At 39.4% G+C, this 6,000-nt stretch overlaps 1 protein-coding gene across 2 annotated transcripts in view; it reads left to right on the top strand.

The window, feature by feature from the left end:
- The first annotated feature begins 357 nt into the window (after window positions 1–357).
- Window positions 358–6,000, top strand: part of FOXN3 (forkhead box N3) — a 308,352-nt gene continuing 302,709 nt past the window's right edge. For both annotated transcript variants that reach the window (XM_074956098.1, XM_074956097.1), the window contains exon 1: window positions 358–543. The gene's annotated coding sequence lies outside the window, so the exon portion shown is untranslated. The remainder of the gene's footprint in view (window positions 544–6,000) is intronic.

The raw sequence follows: 6,000 nt of genomic DNA, 5'->3' as shown, positions 1-6,000 counted from the left end.
TTCCTATTTTGAACCTTCTATAAAGTTTTCCTAGTTTCAAATTCCAGATTGTGTTTTGGCTTATTAGATAGGAGTCAGCAATAAAATTCAGATCTGGGTTTAGATTTGGGTTCACACTCCACCCTCTTCCTCAAAGTCTGGGCTATTCACAATCAATCAGGCCCATCTCTAACATAATTCGTAATGTTTCAGAAGTCATAAAGCAGGCAGTGCTTACATGACCATGTTCCCCACTAGGTGCTGGCAAGTGAGTCAGAACAATAAACATGATCTTTATTCTGCAATACAGTTTGTGGGACTCTCTATTATAGTTGAGCACTAGGACCCAGCAGAAAGTTTCCTTATTTCTGTGCTTTTAGCAGTACCTCTGACACAAGGATAGCTCAGTGAGCATGGAGTCTGGGTTATGGCTGCATTCTGTCTATAGGGATCATTCCAAATATTGAACAAAACCAGAATGGAAGGATTAACTGTGAGAATATAACATACCTGCAACAGCAACTAATGCAGAAGGAAGCAAGAGCAAAAAACAAAGATTAAAAGGTAACTAAAATGGTTCTCATTTCCTGTCTTTTAATCTTTGGCTCAGTGTTTAGTATTGTCATTAGAAACCTATAAATGTTCAGGCAACTGCATGGGTGCACACTTGAATTTTTAGGTTTTGTCCCCCCTCCCCGGAAAAAAAAATTCCATCTGTTTCTAAATGGATACACTGCATGCAGCTTAAACTGTAAAAGGATGCAGGATGTACAGTAACCTTATCCAAATTAGTTTAGCTCCAAAAGTAAGTTCATATAAAAACAAACAAACAAAAACTTTCTGCAGGCGTTTAGTTGCTAAACCTTTTTGCTTCATTTGTTGTGGAAAAGCAGAACTTGCTTGATCTGATCAGGTAATTGATGTGTGTTTGTTAATAGCTTTCTAGGCTACATTGAGAATGAGTTACGAATGACAAAAATGTTCAAGGGCCTGATCCCATGCAGTCTTTACTCAGGCAAAACTCCTGTTCACTTCAAGGACTTGCAGGACGGGGTCCTCCTAATTTTGCAGTTGTGCTAATTTTGGTAGTTAACATTATTGATGGTCACTCAGCTTTGTTGTTTTAACCAAATTTTCAGATCTGTGGTTGCAATTTAGATCAAGCTTCAGGTCAATCAGCTATTCTGAATTTATTTTTTAGATTCTAAATAGAGATTAATAATATTTGGAGGGGAAACTGCCAGGCCAGAGCTGCTAAGAATTTTCTCCACTTTTTGCTCACAATAGAGAAAGATATTTTTGGAAAATAAAGCATTTTCCCCCAGCAACTCTACGGCCAAATCCTACAAAGCTGCTGAGCACCTCCTGTGAGGTGCTGAGTACCTTCCCCTGACTTCAGTGGGTTTTAACGGCACTGAGCACATCACAAGATTGGACCCTTAAATTGCAGGGTGTTTTGTTTCATTTTAGTGTTAATAGGCTGAGTGTTGGTAGTTCTCAAACACAAGCTGTGCTTCAGGAAAGGCATTTGAGAACTGTTGGGGTGGATGATGATAATAATTTAAAAATGCATCAAATTTGAAAGGAATAGGCTATTGCCAGCCTCCATATGGAGATTGTCATAGCCAGTGTGCTTCCAGTTCATTGACACAAACAGTCATTTCATTAATCTTAGGCAGACACCCTGTTAGATTTCTTTTGTTCCTGTGTTTCACTGATTTTTAGATCTGTTTTATAGAGAAGCCCAGTTCATACTTTACAGTTCGTATATTTGTTTTATACACACTCACACACAATGATTCATCAGTTGTGTTAAGAGTGATTTGTCAAAGCTATTCAGAGAGGTATTTTCCTATTTTCGGATTAGCTTCCCCTTGCCTGCCTTTCTTCAATATTGACTTCTAACTTAGTTGGACTTTTTCTTGGGTTTATTTCTTCAAAATATATATGTGATTACTCTCTCAATAAAATAAGCCTCTCCCTCCAACCCCTCCCCAGCATACTTGTTAGACTGTGGTCAGCTTTTGTTTTGTATTATCAAAATATTTCTGTAAAATTCTGTCGTTACTGCAGTATTGTGGTATACACAATTCAGTTGATTGAAACTTTAATTGCAGCAAACAGTGTTATGCTGTAGTATCATTTGTGTTACACCAGACCATTTCTTGGGTGGGTAGTGGGTAACTGGATTTCTTAATAAAATTATTACATTAGAATTTTTCATGCACAAAATGTTTACCCAGTGAGAGGGTAAATCAAAAATAAAAATGAATAAACAATTAGGATGAGTTTGTGCAGTATTAAAAAATCATGGCAAGGCCACTGTTATGAGCACAATGAATTCGGCAGCAAAACCGTGTTTTTCTCTCAGTATCTCATGCAGTAGCCAGGAAACTCTGGAAAGTGTGATCTCTTTGCAACTGAAAATATAAGGCCTTCTAACATTTGCAGCCTAAGCATTACGTGTCATTAAAGTAGCTCTCTTGTAAAAGAGGGACTGTCCCAGGAGCTGTAAAATCTATAAACACTTTTCTGATTGGCTTAAAAATTTAGACACAGGAAGTGGATGGTATCTAATAACAGACAAGTGGAGACACTGTTGTCATGGAAACTGAGAAGACTACCCCCATTTATTTAAAAAAAAAAAAGAAAAGAAAAGAAAAAAAAAAGCCTGCATGTCATCAGAAATGCCTGCAGAACACGCTGGCTTCTGCTGCCTTTCCCACAGCATCTGTTGAAACCTGAGAATGTGCCTGTCACATCAAGGTCATGTTACAACAAACCCTGCACTGTCTTCCATATTTCGTATCTATATTTCACTTCAGACTCTTGAAAGAACAAAGAGTTAAGGGAATCAACCTGCAGTCCTTACTCAGGCAAGACTCCCACTGATTTCAGTGGGAGTCTTGCCTGAGCAAGGCCTGTGGTATTGGGCCCAGAAGATGTTTCTGCTGAAGTTTCGGGTTCCATACTGTGAAAAGGCTAAGACAAGAGGGGCTGAGAAAAAAAGTATGCGGGTGACTATTATTTTAACTTGCTACTGGGCCAAACTAATTCCTTGTGTAGCTCCTGTGGCTTCCAGAGGAGTTATAACAGATTAATTAGGCCCATTTTATAGGTGCTGGAACTAAGGGTGCAGGCGGTGCTGCAGCACCCCCCGGCTTGAAGTGGATTCCATTATGTACTGGGCTTACAGTTTGGTTCAATGGCTCTCAGCACCCCCACTATAAAAACTGTTCCAGCGCCCCTGCTTGTAATCATTAATTACCAAAATATGTTAAAAGTTTATTATTTAAATTTGAATGTCACAACTCTCCTTCATATCTTGGGGAAGAAACCTTGAATGAATAAGTGTCAACTGTTAACATTAAGTAATCATTTGGAGCCTCTGTTTGCTTCAGGAACACAGTGAAGGTAACAACTGAGACATGAAAGAAAAACATACTGCATGAGGGGTGAATACAGCATGGGAAAATAAAGACTGAAAATAAACCGCTACAATTATTATTATGGTTAATTAAAGTTTTACTTTGCTGGTCTTTTGAAAAGTTTCTTGTGTCTGAGAGGGAAGAGCCATTTTGCTTTTAAAAGCTTAACTGGAATCTTTCACAGCAAACTCACAAGAAAGACTTGTGGGAGGGGTTGATTCCTTCCTCCCCTTGGGTAGCTGATGCTGATCTCAAATGTTTCTGACAGAAGAACATCTCTGCGTATTTATTACATTTGCTCCGAAGCATTTCATTTTGGTGTTCCCTTAGATCCCCATTTAGCAGTGTTATCCTTATCAAATGGTTAGTGTAAACCACTTGAATGCTTCACCCTCAATATAAATCATCAGTTTTGAAAGCTACTACAATGACTAGTTTGCCCTTTGTTTTCTCTTTACTTGCATATTTCATTGGTTTTTAAGGAAAACTAGCTGACTGCTGAGCAGTTGTTATAGCTTTAGGGCCAGATCTGAGTTGATAACGAGCTGAAGGTGCTCAGAATCTTGCAGGAGGCACTCTGCACCTTCCAGGACTGGACCCTTACTTTCTGAAAAACAAAGGGCTGACTCATTTACATTAAGGCTAGAGCAGTGTATTAAATCAGTGTAAGTGTAATGTACTCCCTTTACACTGCCAGAGGGGTTTACAATGGCTTGAGTGCAAATAAGAGTCAGCCTCCGAGAGTTCTAGAACTGAAGCATGTCAGCTTATCATGAAAACATTGGTTCATGTACACTTTAGAAAAGTCTTTGAGATTTGGATAATTGCATAATTTTATCCAGCTCATATTTAATTAGCCATATGTTGCTTTTAATTGAGTGGAACTTAAATGAAGAATTGGTTTCAGAGTAACAGCCGTGTTAGTCTGTATTCGCAAAAAGAAAAGGAGTACTTGTGGCACCTTAGAGACTAACCAATTTATTTGAGCATAAGCTTTCGTGAGCTACAGCTCACTTCATCGGATGCACTTCATCACGAAAGCTTATGCTCAAATAAATTGGTTAGTTTCTAAGGTGCCACAAGTACTCCTTTTCTTTTTTAAATGAAGAATGTCAGGCTTAATGGCAAAAGTTGTTCTCTTTTCTAGCAAAGAATTTCCTGTTGTCAGGATCTTTCTTATCTGTAGGAACGTTCATTGGCAGGAAATATGTCAGTTAGTTGTTTTTACAAACTGAAGGAAATGAACTGGATTAGTTAGTTGTTTTCTCGATTCAACCTTCATTCTTCATGGTCCCTAATGTTTGTGTAACAGTATTTATCTCTGATCAGTTTAGTGTGTAAAAGTTTTATTACACCAAACACTTATCAGTACTCTTTGACATGTGAAATGCAAGATACAATCGGAAGCAAAATTATATTTGGTTTTGTCAATCCACATTTCCTCCGCCCTGCTCCCTTTTTCAAAAGTGGACTGTAAAACTGAATGCATAAATTGCCTGTTTGCATGCAGAACTGGTATTTGGATGTGCAAATTGGATAACTAATTTCCTGTATAGTCAGTTTGCATGCACAGATTTTTTTTCTCATATAAAGGCCAGTTTCTGAGGGCATAAAGTCGTACATGAATTATTTTATTAATTGTCCTTTGCATTTCTAATCATTCCACCCAGGGATCACCAAACACTTTACAAACATTAATACTCACAACACATGTGTGAGGCAGGGAGGTATTATCTCCATTGTGTAGATAAGGAAACTGAGGCACAAAATGGTCAAATGACTTGTCCAAGGTTACAAAGCAAGTGAGTGGCAGAGCTAGGAAGAGAACTCAGATTAAGTCTCAGGTCTAGGTGTCCACCTCCCAGTCTTGGCTCTACTGCCATCCATAAACCCTGGAAGCACCAACTGAGTTTAAGTGCCTACATTTTTGCAGGTAAACTTCCCTAGGCCCCTATGTTACTGGCTATGGAATGTGCACTGTTTCCTCACTCTAAACATCCGGACACCTAGCTCCTGCCTAAGCTCCAGAGCAATTCACAAACCAGGGGAAGATAGGCATTTAGCTGCCTAAGTTGTCTCTGGGTCCAGATCTGGTAGGTATGCTCAGAGGCCATCTACCAGCTGGGGTCCCATTCAAAATCTGGATGGAGGAGGTGGTGACTACTTTTAGCATGCTGGTTATAACACTTACCTGAGATGTGGAGGACCTAAGTTCAATTCCCCTTCTCTGCCAGAGAGGGAAGAAAGGATTTGAACAGCTGTCTCCTACCCCTCACAGAATAGTGCTCTGATGACTGAGCTATGGGACAATCAGAGGCCTGGTCTACACTAAAAAGTTAGGTCGAAGGAAGCTGACTTAAGTCGACCTGTTAATGGATGTGTCTACACTACCAGGTCCTTTACACCAACCTAAATTGCCTTTAATGTTGACTTCTGTAATCCACCTCTGTGAGAGGTGTAGCGCTTAATTCGATTTTCATGGATTGACTGCGAGGTAGTGCAGACGCAGTGTTGTGTAATTCGACTTAATTGGCCTCCATGTGGTGTCGTACAATGCTCGGCTGTGACCGCTCTGGAAATCATTCTCAGCTCT

This window comes from Natator depressus, chromosome 6 (assembly GCF_965152275.1).
Source record: "Natator depressus isolate rNatDep1 chromosome 6, rNatDep2.hap1, whole genome shotgun sequence".
NCBI lineage: Eukaryota > Metazoa > Chordata > Testudines > Cheloniidae > Natator > Natator depressus.
Note: the sequence above shows the minus strand (reverse complement) of the source record. Positions and strands in the feature narration are given on the sequence as shown.